Source organism: Sus scrofa, chromosome 2, assembly GCF_054392235.1.
Source record: "Sus scrofa isolate SSC_HxYL_T2T_F1_AM1 chromosome 2, Sscrofa_HxYL_maternal_Yorkshire_Landrace_v2.0, whole genome shotgun sequence".
Lineage (NCBI taxonomy): Eukaryota > Metazoa > Chordata > Mammalia > Artiodactyla > Suidae > Sus > Sus scrofa.
Window position 1 is genome coordinate 102,400,821 of NC_139384.1, and position 22,447 is coordinate 102,423,267.

At 38.5% G+C, this 22,447-nt stretch overlaps 1 protein-coding gene and 1 long non-coding RNA gene across 7 annotated transcripts in view; one reads left to right on the top strand and one right to left on the bottom strand.

The window, feature by feature from the left end:
* Nucleotides 1–3,338, bottom strand: part of HAPLN1 (hyaluronan and proteoglycan link protein 1) — a 77,739-nt gene extending 74,401 nt beyond the window's left edge. The window contains exon 1 of the mRNA XM_005661538.4: nucleotides 3,185–3,338. The gene's annotated coding sequence lies outside the window, so the exon portion shown is untranslated. The remainder of the gene's footprint in view (nucleotides 1–3,184) is intronic.
* LOC102165705 (uncharacterized) overlaps nucleotides 1–22,447 on the top strand; it is a 231,981-nt gene that overhangs the window by 28,859 nt on the left and 180,675 nt on the right. For 2 of the 6 annotated variants that reach the window (XR_014838207.1, XR_002341804.2), the window contains exon 3: nucleotides 20,882–21,117. This is a non-coding gene — a long non-coding RNA (uncharacterized LOC102165705). Of the gene's footprint in view, nucleotides 1–4,629; nucleotides 4,799–20,881; nucleotides 21,118–22,447 lie in introns of those variants that run through there. The other 4 variants (XR_014838205.1, XR_014838206.1, XR_014838208.1 and 1 more) reach the window with 4 other exon arrangements.

Sequence of the window (22,447 nt, forward strand, 5' to 3'; positions counted from 1 at the left end):
TCATATATTTCCTGGGGAAAAGTTTTTCAAAAGTCTCAGGGCAATATTCTGATGGATTAGTCTTTTAGGATACCCTGATGCTTCTTTCAAATAGTGGGGTCCCTTGTAATTGTTCTTGCTTAAGATTTTTTTTTCTCATATCAATTTAATAGAATTGATGATCTTGCTTCAAAACTGCACATGAACCACAGGGATAGATGAAGTTTTTCCACATGCTGATTCTTAGTGTTTGAGAACAATATTTTGTAAAACATACTTCATTACCCCAAAGCAAGTTTTACTCCTCTCCTTTTATATTTAATTTTTTTTTAAATCTGAAGAATATGTGATAATAAGTGCCAGTATCTGTGTGCAAATCATTATTTATCCATATAAATTAGTAACAGAAAATTTTACAGTGATTTATTTCCTTTTAAAAGTGATTCAAGATGCAAACTCTTCCTGCACTTTTTTGAGCTAGGTCCTGACATCTCTGTAAAAAACAAATCTTATATTAGAAGCAAGTCACAGTTATTAAGCCATATCCTCATGGAGGCAGAAAGTTGATGATGAATTATCAGTAAAGAGTAAACTGATTTTAAATGCAACCACTGGGAATTTAATCAACTGTTAAGTGGTGCCTTGGTTTCTAAATAATATAAAAGTCACTTGCTGTATTTTCTACTCTGAGCAACTACCCCCAAATCAGGCCTGCAGTTAGTGTTCTGTGTCAGCAGAACGGAAATCCCAGAATTTTTTAGTAAGAGCCTGGTGAGAGAGCGTTCTTTGACTCATCCACTAGGTGGCACACAGGGACCATGTTTCACACAAGGAACCTCACAGACCCTCCCATTCATAGTGTAAATAAAGAGCTGCATTATTAATTTATACCATCGCATCCACTCTACACCTAATATTTCTTTAAGCAGCTGTTTCCTATAATCCTCCCTAAACACTATTGATTAAATCCTAAGACTATTCAGGTTTCCATTTTTCTGTAACAACATGTCAGTTACCTTTAAATAACATACTAAGTACATTTAAATAACATGGACTAAGTACTGTGGTTACTTGATGGATACAGGAGATTAGAAAATTAACTAGAGGCAACAGAAGAGTATAATGCAAAGCTTATTTTCAATTTTGCTTTGCATTTCGCTGGAATTTTAATTGGTAGAATACCACTATCTTAAAAAATGTAATCTGGAAAATAAAACACACACAGGGCAAAAGGAAAGGAAAAGAAACCAGTCCTCGTATTTTGTGAAAAAGGGAGTTATTTTCTGAATATGACTCTTGTTTCTCTTTACAAAGATGAAGTGCTGTGCTCCCTTAAGATGCAAAGACTTCTTCAACTCCTCAGAAAATACCGACATTCCACCTCCAAGATGCTAAAAGGCAGGACTGTTTAGCAGACCATCTATTCATAAAGCATCTTTCTGCGTACGCTGAACATATTTATACTGGATGTGTTACTGGCCCCAAAGGAAGGAAAAGGAAGTGAAACCACTAGGGATATAATGAATTGATTCTTCTCTGTGAAAGTATCTTCAGTTCTTCTAAATCACAGTGTCAGTCATTCCTCTGAGAGACAGGACCTAGCCAACAATAAATGGCTCACTTTATAGGAACATAATGTTCTCCTCTTGCTTGTTTCTCCTAGAAAGTCCAGGCCCACTGAGCGCTTCTCTTTGCAATACTGGTTTCTGGGTACATTATCTTTGGAGACCAGTTGTCTGGAGGTTGTTGGTTTTCTCCTGCTCCTTTAGTTACATTTAAACAAAACTACTTCTCCTTATCTAGTTTTCTTATTTTTTTATGGTGTTTCCAACATTGTGAAGAGGTTACCCAAACATATAATCATTCTCTTAGCTTAAAAATTAAATTATTAACACCAGAGAGCCCTAAAGTGACTAAAGACTCGAGCTTGAATGCTCAATAGGCTGTTTGGCATACATTCCCTTTTTACTGAATGAAAGAACAACTTCCTTATTTGTAAAAATAAATGGAACTCAAGTTAGAAATTGATGTAAGGATTAAGAAATACCACACTAAAAGTTATCCAAAGAGAACTGCTATGGTATATTTTTGGTAGAACAATATTCCCATTTTAGGATTCCATTAAAATATTGAAGTCGCTGAGATGTGTATAAAATTATGGCAAATTTAGTACACTGAAATAATCAAATAGAAATGGTTACCAGAAACTACATTTGTAAAGGATAAATATTCCATTTCACTTAGAAATTAATTCACAGGTTTTATTTCTTAAGAACCGTTAGCTTCCAAGAAGCCAGCCAGTATGTTTGATTTTATGACATCACGCTGGAACATGTACAGGAACACTTTCCACCCTAAAAAACTCCCAAATGTACTGGCCACTTTGTGTATTTTTCCAGGGATAAATGAAAATAAAACAATTTATTTTCAAAATAACAAACCATCATATTTTGAACACAACAGTCATATTCAGTGGAAGAAAACAACCTCATTAAGGCCCCAAAGAGTTCAGATTTGCTCAGGGTGGTGAACAGTCTCAACATAAATAATTCCTTTGAGCAACTTTTAAAAAAATAATCTTACCAATCGTGACTTAAAGATTTTTAGTGTGTTAAAATTATCCATCAACATCATTCTATTTCTGAAAAGCATCATCATTCTATGATCTTCATTTCATCATTTAGATGAGAAGCCTGGACCAAATTGGTAACCCATCTCAAAGATTATCAATCTAACAGGTATTACCTATGATTACAGTAATTTCTTTTTCACATAAACCTACATATTCTCTAAAAGGAAATTCATAAATCTGGAATAGACATCCCCGCTTCACTTCTGAGCACTTCCTTCAGTCTATACTTTTTTTTTAAATCTCAGGTGCTATAAAAACACTTGTTGAAATACAGATGGAAAAGCCGCCACTTGGAAACCACATATCAACCAGATTTATAGTAGCACCAGCAAAAGAGAGGATACTAGACTTAATACTTGCCCCAATCTAGACTCAGCTTGCTAATTAGAGTACAGTATTTTATCTGACACTATGAATTTTTTTTAGGTTGAGGTCATGTTAAAATCAAAAGAAAATTAAAATAATAAGAAAAGTTGCTTTAATGTATACATATATTATGATATGTACTGCTCTCTGAAACCTTAGAGGCATCAAGGGTTGACCAAAAGAGTAAAAGATTTGTGGAAGTTTTACCTTGTCCTAAAATCCAGAAGTTCAGATGCTCTCAAGTCCTGCTGAAGTTGGAGCCTGGAGATCAAGTGAAGCTAGCGCTCTTTCCTCTCACCTTAAGTTTGTCTCTGGGCAAGTGTGTGTGCCCGTGTGTGAGTGTGTGTGTGAGTGAATGTGTGTATGTGCGCGCGCGCGCGCGCGTGTGTGCGCGCGCAGAATGTCTCTTTGTGGCGTTGGATGGCAGAGGTCCTGGTCCTGGGAAGAAGGAGGCACTTTCTCACCAAGAGCAGAAGAAAAGCAAAGCGTCACCAGGAAAGTTCTCCTCCCAGATCCCCTAATTACAGCCTAACGTGCACTTCATGCAAACTTCAGGGAGGAAGGGAGGGGCAGCTCTGTGCCCATACCCTGTGAAACAGCAGCCTCTTAGATGACTTTCCCCTCTGCTCAGATCCCAGAGTAACCCGCTCGAGGGTTCAGGCAAAGCGGCAGCTACAACCACAAGCCCCCACCCACACCACACCTCTTGGGTCGGTGTAGAGGGGATGGCGCAAGGGGCTTGTGGAATGACCGTGGGGGCAGCGGTGTGAGGCAGACAAGCTAGGGCAGTGAGTTTGCCATTTGCTTTTTTAGCCTCTAATTAAAAGGAAAATTCAAATGTAGGAGAGGTCCTTGCTTTCCCGCCTCCCTCTCTCCGAAGTAGATCCAGGGTAATCAGGTAGAAAGGTTAATTATGACAACAGCGGATAAATCTTCCTAAACTTGAGGTGCTCTTTGACCAAACTGCCAGAAGTGTACTTTCTGGACTCAGTCGATATCAATATTGGCTTTGAATCTCTGTTCGCAAACAACTGCTATTGTATTCCTGGATGCCAGATCTCAAAGAACCTGGATTTATTTATAGAGAGAAGAATGCGAGGGGCAGACAGGATGGGTGGGGTTGGCTTATAGATCCTTACCCAGGATTAGAACCAGATGGGCACAGGGAACGCGCGCGCGCGCGCGCACACACACACACACACACACACACACACACAAGCCCCTAAAATAACGACTGGGGAAGATGCTGGGACACGCGGGAAAACGCCTTCTGAACAAATAGACATTTATTTATAACTCCTGGGAGAGTATATAGGTCCATTGATTCCCGCCTTGAGTAACCAAGGGTTTTGGAGAGGAAATGGCTTCATATTTCAATAACAGAGCCACCTTTGATGGAGCCTAGAAGGGGAAAAAAAGAAACACGCCGCAGGAAGCAAACGGCTGTTGCAGCCGCCGGGAGGAGGGAGTGGGGCTGGCCCCGGGATGAGGACAGGCAAACAAGCTCGAGAGGCCCTCAGCCAGGGAGGAGGCGAGACGTAGGCTGGCCAGCTGGAGAGCCTGGAGTGCAGGGCACCCTTCGGCGCCGGGCGTGGGGCGCGGGGAGGAGTCAGGGCATCGCAGCCCCGCTCCCTGCTCTCGCCTGTCTGCTTGAGAGGCGCAGGCAGGACTGCGGGCTGGCTGGTCACGACTGCCACTGCTCAACTGGTTGTCTGGAGAGGCAAGGGGACAGGTGGGGCAGAGGTCTCGCGGCACAGAGGACTGAAGGAGCAGAGGGATTGGTGGGGCAAGGGTAGAGGCGCCAATGGGACAGTGGTGCAGGTGAGCCACGCGGGACCAGTGAGGCAGGGATGCTGGTGGAGCTGGTAATTTAGGGCAGACGAGCTCGTGGGGCAAAAGCTTGGAAAGGCAGGGGCAGGAGCTGCGCCCCAGGCGGCGAGTGGCGCTATTGTCTTGGAGATAAAACCCAAGCCTTGTTGGCTGCTTCCTCACAGAAGAGAGGAGGGAGAGAGGTGGCTTTTTTTTTTTTTTTTTTTTTTTTTTTTTTTTCAGGCTTCTTTCCAGTTTCCCCTGATGTAGTTCACCGGTTCCTGCCCCGAGGCTCACCCTTGCTTTTCGTGTCTTTGGTAAATTAACACGTGCCTCTTGGAAAGATTTTATTCCAAAGACAAACCAAACACCCACAAAGTCTCGCTAAATGAAGACAGAGTCGAAATGAAATAATTAAAAATGAATCCTCCAACAGGCAATTCAACACCTTTCTTGTAATTCCAAAACCCTGGCAAGGCGCCTCTTTTCATTTTTTTCTGCTTGTCTTCACAGGGAACAGGCTCTCAAGGCTTTGCAATTTTAGGTCGTTAATTTACTGGCTATTGAGACAGCTGTTATACTGTAGGCCCCCACATTAACTGCTGATAAAATAAGATACATCTCTTCCTTTCACCTGCGAAGATTTTTTATGCTGTTTCTTGTAAATGTTCAGGATGGTTTGTATTTTAAGGAACATAAAGGAATTAGATTTAAAAACAAATATCCTACTTTTTTATATTAAAGCTCCATAAAGGTGGTGAGACTGGTGGTGTGTGGCTATGAAATCATATAAATAGAATTTAAGTACTGTTCTTGTTCCCTTGGTTTATACACTTAATCTGTGGGAGTTGCCTGGGAAGTAAATCAGATCAGCCCACTCATGGTTGGCACTTGTTCTTTATTTTGTGGTCTGCTCCATCCACTTATTCCAGCAGAACATGAAGAGATTGAAATGCATTCTCTTCAAAAATTGTTTATTAGCCGTGTAAAACCACCTGTTTTGTGATTTTGTCAGACCACAGTGAGTTACACTAGGAAAAAAAACTATATATGTATATATATTTTTAATTTCAGGTATAAAGCCTACCAATTGAAACAGGCTTCCAGGGTTATCTTGTCAGTCCTCCCTTACTCTTATTTCCTACTTCCCCTTTCCAGTTGTCTAGTTGCAAGTTGCTTGGTCAGGCCACTCAAGATGTCTGTTTTCTTGCTCTCTGTACCTCCCCTGCCTGACCAGTGCCTGCTTCACCTATACCCACTCACTTAACTGACTTTCCTACACGCTTGCCTCTAGACCCAGCTGGTCATTGTTCTAATCTTTACATTAGAACACCTCCACCTGGATAGCTTATCTGAGGTGGTGAGGGGTGTGATCGTTGGATGGTTTCCCTGGTAACTGATGAGCCAACCAGACTTCAATTCCCTCTATAACTGGTAACGGCCCCTTCCTCCAGGAGTGAAGATGGCTGCCATGTCCTGCCAACCGTCTGCTGCTCAGGCTGGGGTGTTGCTCCATGACCTTGCTTCCAACATGTAAGATCCCCCCCCCCACCCCCGTGCATTAAACCCTTGTTGTCTGTGATGCGGACACCAACCTCTTAGGTCTTGAGGCTATTCAAAGAAAGGTTTGCAGGCCTGTGGGGTGCAGCCCAATACTAATTTTTGTTGAGAGCTCTAGCACAGTTTTTTAAAATCACAAATCCTTAGCCTGTTGACAGTGTGTGTTTAATTTTATTGGTATTGATATATTTATTGATATTATACACATTTCTACTCATTTTGGAGCTTCATACGGTGTATGATTATCTTAAATTTACGTTGGAATTAGCTTTAAAGTCTTTAAAAAGATCTTTTTGATTAATTAATGTACTTTCAACATTATAGAGGAATACATTACTTTGATCAATCATTATAATTATGCATCAGGGCAAAGTCATTACAATAAATTTTGGTTAAAAAATCAAATCGGGGGTTCCCCTTGGGGTTTAGCCGGTTAAGAACCTGACCAGTACCTATGAGGATGCCGGTTTGATCCCTGGCCTTGCTCAGTGGGTTAAGGATCCCGTGATGCCATGAGCTGTGGTGTAGGTCACAGAACTGGCTCATATCTGGCGTTGCTGTGGCTGTGGTGTAGGCTGGCAGCTGTAGTTTGATTCGACCCCTAGCCTGGAAAGTTCCATATGCCATGGGTGTGGCCCTAAAAAAAAAATCAGGTAACTAAGCAAATATGAATCTGTTTTTATGACTAAATAATTATACAAAGGTGTAAATTGTAGAAAAATATTAGAAGATCCAATCTTTTTAAGGAAAACCATATCAAAAGGGTATTCTGTGTATGAAGATTCCTTCTAATTGTTAACACTAATGATTCATGTGGCAGTGTTACTTACTGAATGCAAGTTCATGTGCCTGATGCACAGTGAAGCCAAATAAGTATTAGGAGTTTGGAGCAGAGAAAGTTTATTGCAGGCCAGGAAAATGGGTAGCTCTTGGTTAAAAAACCTCAAACTCCCCAATGGTTTGCAGGGAGATTTTATAGGCAAAAGTTGGGGTGGGGGCTGTAGGATGTGTGATTGGTTGGTAGTAAGGTAGAGGGCAGTGCTTCCAGTAACTTTGCGCTCAGCCTGAAATTACCGTCCTCCACCTGGGTGGGGACAGGAAGAAGAACTCAAAGATATTGTTGAGGGGGTGGGGGGAGATGCTACCCCATTGCTACACTCTTGCCTTTTGACTGTCTTGACTGAGCCTCCTTTGTTTCTGCATTCCCTTACTTCCCTGGTTAGAATCTGCCCTTCGGAACTCAGAGAAGGTCTAGGAGGCTGAGTGAAGCCTATTTACTTCAAAGAAGAAACTGGGAACACAGAAAGGATTTGTACCCAGGAGGGGCCCACAGGGTCCTGCTCTGTTTCAGAAAACAGATCTTTGCTGGAATAATGAGGTATTTTGTCCGGGTTCTGGAGAAAGCAGGGAAACCAGCTTTCTTAAGTTTCAAGAAAAAAAAATGAACATTTTCTTCAGTATTAATTTTTAAATAACTTATGTGCTTAAAATGCGTGTAAGGTTTTACCTCAAATTACCTGGCTAAGTGCTAGAGACAGAGAGCCCAGAAATTAAAGTGGAAAATCAAGATTCTGGAAAAGCAAATACCAATTTAGAGCTAATGGATATTGAAAAGACCTTTAGCATAATGCAAAAGTATTTTTTTAAGAATGAAAAATTGGCCAGAATGGTGTTATAAAATGTAACTGCATTCTTTGGTTAATTGTAGGCAATTTGAGTAACCAAGCTGAACTGGACAAAATGGAATATTCAACCATTTTTGACTTGCCAAAAAAGGCAATTTCATTGGGCTTAACCTAATACCAACTTAAATATGTGCATAGTATAAACACAGCAGGAACGTTTTCAACATTTAAAAAAATATCCATATAAAATATCATGAATCTTTAATATGTAATACATTTGCAAGCAGAGTGGTATTCCTTCTGGCATATTACACTTCTAATAAAATATACATTTATATTCAAATGGAGATTACCTAAATTCATCTCCTTTTCAAACTCTGAAGAGGCTGCTCTATTATCTACCAAATTTCAGAGAACTTCCCTGTGAGTTTATATTTCCTGGAATTTTTGCCTCAGGCTAGTATCATACCTGGTTGAACATCTGCTAGGGAAAAGGTGCAGCTGTGTGCACTACCAGGATGGGGGTAGGGAGGAAAGCCATTTGACCTTCCCTGTCTGAGGGCTCACAACTTCATTAAAGCATCCCTTGGGATTGTGGGTATAACCATGAGAAAGACATCATTTGTAATTAAGTCCTTCCCACTGGCTATAATCCTGTTGAACTCCATGATTAAAATACAAATTCAATATTCTAAGTGGTCACAAAGCATTTGATAAAAGGTTATTTTGCTTTTAATGCAATGGGGGGAATGCCTTTCCAAGGGCCCACTTTTTGTACTCTCACTCTCAAAGTGTCCTGCAGAGAGACTCCTCCAAAGGGCAAGTGAAATAATTAGGCAATAAATTGTTCAAATGTTAAGAGCGAAGCTGTTCCAAAAGCTAGTGAGGCCACATGAATATCATAGCAAGTGATAAATATCCTTGACTCCTGAGAAGTTAAGTGCCTGCATGTTCTTCCCCTGGTCTGTTGGATTGGTTTTGGTTTCACAGCACCTTTCCTGTAATCTATTGTTCCCACATTGTGTTTCTTTTTTCCAAAATGCCCAAACTCTTTAGTTTTTCTTCAATACATTGATGTTTATTTGGTTATTAACTAGGTTCTACTCATTTTCTAGTAGGGTCCAGATTGAGTTGTCTCTCCTTTGTTATGCTGTCTTTGATGCTCCATGTGTTTAGAGACTTCTTTGCGCTTCACAATCCCATGTTACTTTAAAACAAAAAACAAGCAAACAAACAAAAAAAAAACAAAACAAAAAAAAACTGGCTGCACCTTCAAATTGCAGGTGGAAATTCCCAGGGCTAGGGGTTGACTTGGAGTTGCAGCTGAGGCCTATGCCACAGCCTTGGCAAACCCGCATGCGTGCTTCATTTGCAGCTCCCTACACCACAGCTTGAGGCAATGCCAGATCCTTTCCCCACTGAGCAAGGTGAGGGATCAAATCCGCATACTCACAGAGACAGTGTCAGGTCCTTAACCTGCTGAGCCACAACAGGAACTTCCCATATTCCTCTTAAGGGCACTCATTGGCCAGTTTATTTTGCCTTCTGTTTTATTTACATTTTCATGTATTTACTTTTCTTTTTTAATCAAGTGTACTTTAAACTCTATGAAAGTTACTATATCTTTACATCTTCAGCTTCTAGCACATAGCATGTTGATAGTAACTTATCAAAAATGTTTATTGCTGATGTTAAAGATGACGGTATCTTTTACTTTCAGGAGAGAAAATAAGAACAAATGAGGAAAACTAGTTATTGAAAAAGCTAGTTCAGACTATTATGAACTAGCCAGTGGCATAAATAGTAAATCATCAGAGGTTGATTAATAATTTGTATCATTGTTATTGATCTCACGGAATTAAAGGAAACATAATACATATTTTTCTTCCATGCTCAGCTAATGAATGATTATATAAATGATAATCAACAGAGGTAAAATATTTTTACTCTTTTAGGAAACTAGGTTGAGCTTAGTGATAGAGTTACCATCTTAGAATTATGATAGCAGCCACTTGAATATTGATTTTTTTTGCTTGTATTTATAGTTACTTTAAAGTTAGACCAATTATAACTATCAATAAATGTAGTCCTTACTGTATTTTCTTCCTGCTTCTTATAACCTTGAGAGAAAGAGATGTCAAGTCTAATTGGGCTAGAGTGATTTATAGATAGTTCTTCTTAGGGTAAAATGGGTGAATTAGCTAATGCATCAAGGTTGACATAGGGCAAGACTGCTCAGGAGAGAGTAAAGTATTGGGATTATTGGGAAGTGAAGGACAATAGTCCGGCTTTGTCAGAAAGATGGAGAGAAAGACAGAATATATTGTATCAGAAGCCCATGAAGAAGTATCTCAAAGTTAAGTGTCAAGCTTAGAGGCAGTTCTACCAAGAGTGGAGAAGAATGTTAACTTAAATACTCAGAATAGCATGCCTCTTAGTAAATTTTGACTTAAGTGTTTTGGAATAAACATCGGGATGTTTTTGAAATTTTATACACCAGTCTATGCTAAACTTAATAGGTCACATCTATTTTTTTTTCTTAATATCACCAGAAATCCAGAATTAATTCTTTATTTACATCCAAGTTTTAGGCAAGTACTAGGTAATACTTAAAGCAGCCGATGTACCCATCTATATCTGCATATATCTGCCTCCATCATATGAGTGTCTTTTTTTTTTTTTTTCCTTTTTCACTAAGGTCATTAGAAAGCTCTCTCGTAGTTTATTTGAAGCACTGAGGAAGTAAAAGTATTTTGGAAGTGGCCTTTGAACAGTGCATGTGGAAATAGCTTCACATGCATTTATCTTGTATTTCCTTTCTCAGGCTAACTCAGCCAATTGATGCTACTGTAAATAGGAAATCTGCCCTTCTTCCTTTACCAAAATCTAGGTTTTCCAACTTACAGCTAAATTAAGGCATGAAAGGTTAAATCGAAAGGAAGACTCTTATGGGTAAACAAAGAAAGGAAAAAAAAAGAAAGTATTTCTCCATCTTGGGTCTAATTGCCACCAGCCTTGTTGCTGAATGTGTCACCATTCTTCAGTAAGCCTTCCCTGATGTCAACTAGAATGTTCACTTACCGGTGCAAATGCCTGGAGGTGGATCTCGTTGGAGCTTAAAGGCCAGTGATTTGAGAACATAAAAAATTCTGAAAACATGCAAAGTTCAATTGACCCTATCTTAGCTTGTACATGAGAAGAGGAATGCCAATAACTTTAGAATCTGGTCATCTCTAGGAATTTTTTTCCCTATTCATGTTTGCTATGCTAAACTCTCCTTCCCCCCCTCTAATAGCACTTAAGTAAAAATAGAAAGTTTTTAGAATAAAAGGCAAGCTAAAATGATTTAATCCAATCCTTTACTTTCTGGATTAGTAAACTGAGTCTGCTGAGACTAAGGAATTGTTCCCAAAGTCACCCTTGTTATTTGCTATAAGACTGTGAAATGTCACAGCCACCCATTTTTATAAATCAGAATAGGACTTAGGGTGCAGTTGTAATTAATGTTCTTCTTCTAGAACATAGCTAAAGATTAATTATTCCTTGATTTATTACCTTATATTTCTTATGGAACTTTTGCATAGTTCAACTCATTAGTTGGGTATATATCTATCTCTTTTATTATACGAAGAGCACATTGCTTGTTCATGTCTAATTCATTCTTAAATCTTCCAGGATTGCCTCCCACCTCACCCCAAGGACAGTGCCTTGCACCTGTAGAGGTGGAAAAAAGTTTGTTGAATTGAGTCACATCAGCACCATAGGGAAATCAGGTTAGCAGGGGGAAACTGGAAAGTGAGTTCTAATAGAACTTTTCCAGTATATTGTCTATAAAAAAATAGTCATATATTTTGATTTAAAACCTGACTTGATTTATTTTTATATAGCCGTTGGTTCTTCCCTCTTACTTACTCTCTTCAGCATCTTAATGCCTTGCCACACAAATGCTTGATCGTTCTTCTTAGTTGGAAATTACCATATCAGGAGTCTGGCTCTGGAGGGAAGTCTGAAATGTTTCTCGCACCCGTCACCTCTTTATTTGGAACAGTTATTTCTTGTTTGATCCCTCCTCTTTTTGTAGTATTATCCTGGTGCCTTCCTTAATTCAGCTCTCCCATGTCAGGGTCCACCTCTACATGCCCATCATACTACTTTCTTCTGTCAGTAGCTCTGAGCTTTGGCACTTCATCATCAAAAGTAATTTTGATAAGGCTTCCTGGAGAGCTGAGCTCTAAAAACCCGAGATGTATATTTGATTTTGTGACCTGTACACTAAAATCAACACTGCTTTTACTATACTTGGCCTGAGAGTGGCATTCTTTACTCTTGGAATTAATTAAATTGTTTGGAGGCTGTAGAAACTATCTTGGATCAATTTGAGTGAATACAGTCGTTCATCAGACTCTGAAAACTTCTAAAATACGTATTTTTTGATGATTAAGTTACTATGCATGAAAATTTCTTATACAAAACATCTCTGCTGAATGGAATTTTGTACTTCAATTTCATAGAGAGTCACTCTGCTCCATTTATGTATATCTAGCCTTATAAAATAATGGACAAATATTTGTAGAGCAAAAAATATACTTGATAATTTTGTATTATGATATGATCACTTTGTGGATTTTCTTGTGGATAAAAGGCTTTGTGTTATTTGAGCATTACTTCTTATATGAACACTACTATTAGAACTGTGTGCAGAGAGTTCAGAAGCCCCTTCCCTCAACTGGACTATTTATGAAAAGGATCAAGCAAACAAACAGTGCGCATTGCTTTCTTGAGATTCTCTTTCTTTTAAAAAGACAATTTTTTAGAGCAGTTTTAAGTTCACAGCAAAATTGAAAGGAAGGCATAGAGATTTCCTGATACTCCCTGCCTCCCCATATACATTGCCTCCCCCATTGTCCATACCCCCCACTAAAGTGGCGTAATTGTTACAAATGATGAACTCACGCTGACACATGCTTATCACCCAAAGTTCATAGCTTACATTAGGCTTCTTGTGTTGTACGTGCTATGGATTTGAACAAATATATAATGATGTGTGCCTGCCATTTTAGTATCATGTAGAATATTTTCACTTTCTTCACAATCCTCTGTGTTGCACTTACCTATTCCTCCTTCCACCTAACCCCTGGCAACCACTGACTGATACTTCATTTTTAATGCTTCTAGATAATTTAAGGAGCTAACAGTGAGCTTCTGAGAGATCCTGTACTGAATGAAATTTATCTCCTTAGAAGCCACTTAAACAAAAATCAGCAAGCTTTAAATACATGTTATTTATTTTAAAATATGTGCTAATACTGTCTAGTTTGATATAGAAGGGGATAATAGAAGTTTTGAGGTGAAATGATTCAGTACATCAGGGTGTATTCCTGGCTCTTTGATAAGAGTAAAGCTTCATTTCTGCCTAGTAGCCTGTCACAGAGGCTGCCTCACTACTACTGACATTCCACAATTAACTTTCTTTCAATCTCAGTTAATGGTATTATTTCTATTTTGTGATTTTGCTATTAAAAATCATGAATTATACTTTAATCAACTACATAATTTAAAGTAAAATTAAGGTTTGTGCCTTTATTTTCATTTCAAATGTTATATTTAATATATATGTCATTTGTGATTGCCCTTTTAAAAGCTAACTTTGAAAATGAATTCTTCGTACCACCATTTTTTTAAAATAATGAAACTTGAAGCACATTTTGTCTCACCGATCATTCAGTTTTGACTGTCAAAAGATCTTTTTCTCTTTGAGTTTAGAGAAAAAAAGACTCTTAAATAATGAAGTACTTCATTTTTAATTCCTGTAATCTTTCTGTATGCTGATATTATCAAAGAATAAGAAAAATTATAGACCCATGACTTTAATTTCCATTCTTTTCTTCACTTGACCTCTAGGAAGGGAATAATTTGATGCAATCCAAGTTTATTGTTTTGATGGGGTGACTGTTTAGTTAAGGTTTGTTGTCTTCATTCCAAATGAAGTAGATTTTACTCCAAACCATAGACTAACCATAATTAATTGATCAATAAAATAAAATAACAGTAATTTGTTCTTAATGCTTTAAACCATCTATTTTATGTTCTTATATCGAGATATTCATCAACAATTGTTTAGGCTATTTGCATTATTCAGTCATGCAAACAATGGAAATCATATTTATAGAGCAATATTATGCTATATGTAGAGTGTATTTGTGTGTGTGTATGTGTGTGTGTATATATATATACAGTTTTATTCTGTGATGGGAACTTGAGGCCACAAACTTAGTTGGGCTTGGACTTTATATATTGGTGACATGATTCTCCATAAAGGTCTCTGTGTCTTCCTGTCCAAAAGAACACCTGTTCTGCTGAGGAAAGTTTTATACTTGTGAATCTTTTTTTTTTTTTTTTTTTTTCCCTTGCTTGTGGCTTGTGAAAGTTGTGAAAGTTCTAGACCAGGGATGGAACTCAAGCCACAGCAGTGACAATGCTGGATCCTTAACTGCTAGGCAACCAGAGAACTTCTGCGAATCTTCATTGCTTGAAAAATATTACAATTGGGCAGTAAGTTTGCATTTTTTTTTTCCTTTTTAGAGCTGCACCTGTGGCATATGGAAGTTCCCAGACTAGGGGTTGAATTGGAGCTGCAGCTGCAGTCTATGCTACAGCCACAGCAGCACTGGATCCAAGCTGTATCTGCAAACTTTGCTGCAGCTTTTGGCAACAGTGGATCCTTAACCCCACTGAGCGAGGCCAGGGATCAAACCAGCTTCCTCATGGACACTATGACCTGCTGAGCCTTGATGGTAACTCCACTATTGGGCAGTAATTTTGGAATCCTAATTGTCTTTATAGATAAATTTCTGTTGGTTTTTCTCAGAGACATGTTATGATTCTCTCTCACTAAAAAGTGTTTACCAACACATTGATAAAAGGGGCTGTGATCACATCAGTATTTTTATTTGCATTTGAGGAATAGATTTTGGAAAAAACTACCTACTCCACCTGCCCAAATAGTGAAAGATTTCTGCTTGTGCACTTTTAGAATTTCAGTCTCTATAAAATACTTTAATTGGATTAAGTTGCTATCATTGCAATATATAAAATTGCTGCCTACTGAGATCTAAGCATTTTTAGAAATTGAGTACAATTACTTAAGAACAAGAAGCAGGAAAGGGTCAGAATTAAGCTCTCTTTTGCTTCCGTTATTTTCTTAAGGTTTTTTTTTTTTTTCTATGAGGAATGATAAATTATGGAAAATAAATTTGGAAGTGAATGATATCCAGATTTTTCCTCTTAAGAATGACAGCCAGCTGTGGCACAGTGGGTTAAGAATCAGACTAAATTGGTTCTGGTCCCTGCAGAGGCAAGAGTTCAATCCTTGGCCCAGGGCAGTGGCTTAAAGGATCTGATGTTGCTGCAAGTGTGCCTTGGAGTCAATCCCTGGCCTGGAAACTTCCATATACTATTGGTGTGGCCATTGAACAAAAAAAGATTTACAGCTTTAGCTCCTAGGTCATATACCCCCTTAGCATCCGAAACCCCTTTACATCATATTTTTATGACTTCTTTGATATCTGTCTTCCTTGGTAGAGTTGAAGCAACCTAGGGATGAAACTCAGTCCATTTTGTTCACTGCTTTATCTTCAGTGCTAACATGTGGTAAGTTATTGACAAATATTTGACAAGTATTTTAAAAGTGAAAAATAGAAAAGTACAAAAATGTCTTACCTAAAATTAGATTTCATGCCCAGGATATCTTTAATTGAATCTTTGAATGACATAAACACTTGAGAGAGAAATGTTTCCCTACCCTAATTTATATATCCCTCTTGACAAGTCTTCTTCCAGATCTATTAATAAAAAATGGTATTAAATTCCTTTGAGCTGGGATGTTCCTAGTTATAAACAGAGTGGGAGGCAATGTCAGTGGTATAATTTGAGGGACAGTAAGAGGGAGGTTTGTTCAAAAATAGCTCCCACCTGGTGGCCACAGTATTTGAAATCCTCATTGCTGGAGCTGTTCTGTTGTGAAAGGGTCTCCGGGAAGCCCATTTTAAACTTATTTATTCTGGTGGTTGTCAAAACAAAATGGCATCCTACCTCCTTTCTGGGTTAGGACTTGAAATGAGGAGTTAATATGTGAAAAGTCTCAAACTTTTGGTGAGTAAACTGACATATGATGTGCTATCATGCAGTTGAATAGGCAGAAATTTTCCACCTCAAAAACTGAAGAGAAAAAAAAAAAATCTCTGGAAAGATCTGTTAAGCTCAGGTAAGGATTAGAAGCTACTCCTCTAAGGAGGGTAAGAATTTAAACAATATCAGCTATAAAACTATTTGTGCAAAATTTAAGGGAAAAAAGAAAAGGTCCTGAAGCATGGAAGAACCTTTGAAATGTGGACCTTCAAAATATTATTTATCTCTTTGAGTTATGACCCGGGTAGTTATGACAGGGACAGAATGGTGAAGTGCAGCAATGGATAGGCTATGTATGAGGGGAGGGAGAGGGGTTGCTTAGCAACACAAAGTGCATCAAGGCAAGGAGAGCTTTTCAGAAGAGATTTCCTTGCTTAAGGAATTGCCTTTTGCCCATTCACCTAAGCCAGGAAACAAAGGAGAGGTGGGAGATTTTACTTGCTCTACTTTTCTGTGATACTGTCATTTATAACCAATAAATCTTTGGTATTGGTCCTTATTTCCAGCCCAGAGCTCCTAAAATCCTTGGAATTTCCCAAGTGATAAGAGAGACAGAGATATCTTTTGTTATGTTAATGAGGCAACCTGGACCACAGCCAGGGATGGGGGGCTGGTGGTCATGAAGCCTACCAGGTAATTAGAGGGTTGTACTTTGAGTCCCATCCCCTGACCTCCTGGAAGGGGAGAGGGGCTAGAGGTTGAATTAGTTGCCAATGGCCAGTGATTTAATCCCTCATGTCTTTGTAATGAAGCCTCCATAAAATCCCCAAAGGAGAGAACTTGGAGAGCTTTCTGGTTGGTCAACAGGTAGGGTTTGGGGAGAGTGGCATAGTACTGAGAGGGCATAGAAGCTCTGTGTTTCTCTTCTACCATACCTTGCTCTGTGGGTCTCTTCACTGAGTTAGATCCTTTTAGAAGAAACCAGTTATCGAGTAAGTAGAATGTTTCTCTGAGTTCTTTAAGCTGCTCTAGAAAATTAATTGAACCCAAGGAGAGGGTGTCAGGGAACCTCTGATTGACAGTCAGTCAAAAATGCAGGTAACAATCTAGACTTGGGACTATAGTTTGAAGAACAATGACAGGGTCACAGATAAATCTAGTCTGAAGGCCGTGAGTCACAAGGACAGATAACTACTTGTCTGATGTGGGAGGAGAGGGGCAGTCTTGTAGGACTGAACCCTTAACCTGTGCAATCTAATGCTCTTTTCAGGAAGATAGTGTCAGAAGTGAGTAAATTTCAGGACTCCCTGCTAGTGTCCTGGGCATTGTTTGGTAATGTGGGGGAAAACCTTCCCTTTCCACAACCATAACTGAATTGGATACTATATGTTGTGTGTATGTGAGTGTGTGTGTTGTGGTGGTAGGGGAACCTCCAGACATTTGGTGACTGGCAGTGAAGTATTCTGTGTGGATGTGTCAGTAGTGTGAGAGTAAAAGAGAAACATAGGGAAGGATGGGGTTTTCCCTACCCAGGTAGACTGAATGGAGTTTTTCCCATTCATCGACTTTCTTGTTGGACATTTTACCTTTTCTATTTTCTGCTTTTTTTTTTTTTGCTTTCTTTTTAGTAAAGTTGATAACTGTGTTCTGCAGTGGGTGGACGGCAAACTCAGGAAAGAAGGAAGGAAAGTAATTCATGACTTATTCCCATAATAAGTAGTCAGGCTCTTGAATCATTAGGATGATGAGTCATTTTGCCACTGTTTTCTTAACCCCGGTTTTTCTCCACTGAATAAATGAATGGTGGACAAGGAGAGGAGAAGCCACAGGATGAACCCACCACCCTTTTATAAGTTGTAACTATTTACATTCAAACCTGGGCGCCCCCTTCCCTAACAGTTGTCCCTCAGGCAGGTTATCTAATCTTTGTAAATTGAAATGTCGTCTACTCTAAGATGAAGATAATCATGGCTTCTGACTGCTGGGTTATATGAGGGTTAAATGAGCGTGAAAAGAGCAGAACCTGTGTTCACAAAGTGCTCAGCAAATGTCAGCTGTTACTCCTCAGGGGACAGACTGCCTAGCCTGGTCAGGCTAGAGTGACCTCCAAGTTGAAGATGACCCTGAAATTCTTGATGTATTTGGAGATTCCAGTTTGGACATCTTTCTAGCCAAATGGGGGTAATGACAGAAAAACAAAACTCCCCGAGGCTCCAAATTGAATGAGGAAGTAACTGCCTCCTTGTCACAAGTATGGGGAAAAGGAAACCTTTGATCTCTGACAAAAGCGATATTTTACTGAACCAATTTTCTCCCTAGAAGATTTGAATCATGAGTGGTTTATGTTTCACATGAAGTTAATGCTAACTCATATCTCAGTAAACAGAGAAATGCTCTGAACTGGAATCATGGGGAATTGAAAATACTACAGGCTAGATAATTGACTTGACAAACAAGTCATGCTGGGCAGACTAATTAAATACTCAACCTTTTGAACTTCCCTCTGGCATTTTACAACTGACTTTTTTTTTTTCCTTTTTTGGTCTAAACTCTGTCACTGTTTCACAATTTTACTTGAGAATCTTCTGACAGCAGCTTCACTTTTACAGCTTGACCACCTGTAAGTCTGGCTGCTGCCTTATCCACTATACTCTTGTCCTAAGGCATCTATAGTGTCTGCCTTAAAGCCAACAGATACTATTTGGTCCTCAGATGCTACTTTAATACTGTCACCCATATTACACGTTTTTCAGATTACTTATTCCTGTTGCCTTTATGATGATACTCTCTCCTTGTTATCACAAATTTCTAACCGCTGCTGTTTTTTTTTTTTTTTTTTTTTTTTTTTTTTTTTTTTTTTTTTTTTTTTTTTTTTTTTAAGGGCTACACCTGAGGCACATGGAGATTTTCAGGCTAGGGGTCAAATCAGAGCTATAGCTGCTGGCTTAGGCCGCAGCCACAGCAATGCCAGATCTGAGCGCATCTGTGACCTACACTGCAGTTCACAGCAACACCGGATCCCCAACTGAGTGAGGCTAGGGATCAAATCCGCATGGATACTTGTAGGTTTTGTTGCTGCTGAGTCACAATGGGAACTTTAACTCTGCCTCTGCGTTTTGCAGCTTTTTCCTCTAATGCCATCCCTCTATTGTTTCCAAGCTTCAGTCCTTGGTCTGTCACTCTTTTGTTTGTTTCTTTTTTCTTTTTTTCTTTTCTTTTTTTTTTTTTGTAGTTGATTTACAATGTGATAATTTCTGCTGTCCAACAAAGTTACTCAGATATGCCTACATATACACATATCCATTCTATTTTAGATTCTTGTCCCCTGTAGATTATCACAGAATACTGAGTAGAGTTCCCTGTGCTATGCAGCAGGTGCCTATTGACCATCTATTCTATATACAGTAGTGTGTATATGTTGCTCTTTTCTTTTTACATGCTTTTCTTAAATGATCTTGTTTCACTACCATCAATGTGTCAATCATTCCTAAATCTGCATCTCCAGAGTATAGACTCTAATTTCCATACTTAGGTCTGATTGTATGTCCTAAGTGAGTATCTCCACTTAAACCAGCCCTGTCACAAATATACTCCTCTTTATTTCCTACCTTGGCTTAGGGAGTCACCATCCCCCATTCACCTACAGCAAGAAGCCTAGGAATTGCTTGCAGTTATTCTTGCATATTCACCCATATCCATATCCAGTCTGATTTATTTCCTAGTATTCCTTTTATGTTATTTTCTATTTTTTTTTTTTTTTTTTGCTCTACCCATGGCATGTAGACATTCCCGGACCAGGGATCAAACCTGTGCCACAGCAGTGACCTGAGCTGCTCCAGTGACAACTCTGAATCCTTAATCTGCTGAGCCACAAGAGAGCTGCCCTAGTATTTCTCATTTTTACCTAAATTCCTTAGTTGTTACTGACGTGAGTCACTGTGTATTATTTTAGTAGCTTTTAAAAATGCTCTTCATTCTTACCTTTTAAATAAGGATGATAACAAACCGTGAAGATGCAGTTAGGACATGCCAATCTCTCTTCCAAGTGCTTTACTCACACTAATTCATTTAATTCCGAAGCTAAGCCCCTAAAGCAGGTATTCTTATTATCTGCTTTTAACAGATAAGATCATTGAGGCATAGAGAGGTTCACTTGATCACAGAGCTGATGGAAGCAAGATGTAAACCCAGGCAGTCAAGCTCCAGAGTTCTCCTCACTGTTATCAGATTAATCTATACACAAGAAAATTTAAGTATGTTTTACTCCCTGTTGCCCATAGCTCAAAGAACAAAGATAATGTCTTCTGTGGGACATAAAAGTTTTGGTCTCTGCTCCTCTGAATGGGTTCATTTGTTACTTTGCATTTAACACCGTGTTCTAGCCACATTTCCCTCATGCTGTACTTAACAATAAACTCAATAGCAATGATAGATTCTATGTTTGCATATCAACCATTCAGTTTGGCATTCATTTTCTCTGTTCTCCTTTTGATACCTTTCTTAAACTCACAGTTGCTAATGCCGTAACATTTTAGCCAGTTTGTTGCAAGGACATTGTACCAGGTAGAATTCCAAGACGCCCCCTGACTCCCCATTCCTGACCCTTAGTGTACATGTACCTTCGTCCAGTTATTCAAACAAACACTAATCTAGGTATTACTATGAAGGGATTTTGCAGATGTAATTCAAGTACCACATTGGTTAACTTTCTAATAAGGACATTGTCTTAGTGGACTTGACCTAATCTCAAGTATCCTTTAAAATCTTTTTTTTTTTTTCCCAGCAGAAGGAAGTTGAGTGATTCAAAGCATGGGAAATATTGAATGTGTTATCGCTGGTTTGAAAATGGAGGAGACCACATGGCAAGGAATGAGGAAGGCCTCTATGAGGTGAAACAAGCCCCTGGCTGAGGGTCAGCAAGCAATCGGTAACATCAGTCCTACAAAGGCAAGGAACTGCATGGTGCCAACAGTGAGAATGATCTTGGCACTATTTTTTAAAGACAAGTTCAAGTCACCTGTGAGTAAAAATAGTTTTACTTTTTCCTTTCCATTTTTTTTTTTTTCTGCCTAATTCCCCTGACTAGAACTTCTAGTACAATGTTGAGTATAAGTGGAAAGAGTAGAATCTTTGTCTTGTTCCTGTACTTAGGGGGACAAAAGTTTATTTTGATTTTCCCCATTAATTATGATGTTAGCTTTGGGATTTTTTATAGAAGCCTTTTCTCAGGTTGAAGAAGTTCTCAAGTTCTCTTCTTAGTTTGTTGAGTTTTTTTTTTTTTTTCTAAATCATGAAAAGTTGTTGGATTTTGTGAACTTATTTTTTGCATTGATAGAGGTGATCATGTGTTTTTGTCATTTATTGATATGTTGTATTACTCTAATTGATTTTTTGATGTTAAGGTTACTTATTTCATTCCTGGGATAGTTCTCAATTGGTCATGGTGTATAATCCTTTTTATATGTTGTTGGATTCACTTTGCTAGTTTTATACTGAGGGTTTTTGTGATTCATAAGGAACACTGGCCTTGAGTTTTCTTTTGTTATCTTGTTTGGTTTTGGTATAATGATAGAATAGATCACAATAGAATTACATTGGAAATGGACAAAAGAACGGAATTCAGAAAATTCACAAGTATGTGAGGATTCAACAAAACAGTTGTAAATAATCATTGGGTCAAAAATGAAATTACAAGTGAAATATCATTAAAGATGAATGAAAACTAAAAACATGCTACAATGTATGTGAAGCAGCCAAAATAGTGCTTTGAGGGAAATCAATGCTGTATACTCCTATATGATAAGAGAAAAATCTCAGATCAATAATCTAATCTTCCAACCTTAAGAAGCTACAAAAAACTATAAACTAAACCCAAACAAAAGAGAAGGATGGAAATAATAGTGAATGAAAATAAATGAAATTGAGAATAAAAAAACAGAATGAATACAATCAGTGTTGGTTCTTTGAAAAGAGCAAAAGAATCTATAAGCCTTTGTTGGTAGAATGACCAGTAGAAAAAGAGAGAAGGCTTAATTTAGTGAAATTGGGGTGAAAGAGAGAGCATCACTATCTGAGCCCTAATTTCCTTATCTGTAAAATAAAAAATGATGATATATGCCTCATCAAGTTATTATAGATACTGAATGAGACATTACTGATCACCGTGCCTGCAATGTAATAGGGTATTGATGGGAGGTTGTTTTTCACTTTCTCTTTTGGACTTCTACTTCATTTTACAGTATTGAATTCTTTCTAAAGTCTAGTTTAAAAACCAGAAGTGATTATTCATGCTTTTAAAATCTACTTCACTGCTTATCTTCAGTGCCTTCCTTATTCTAATCCCAATTTA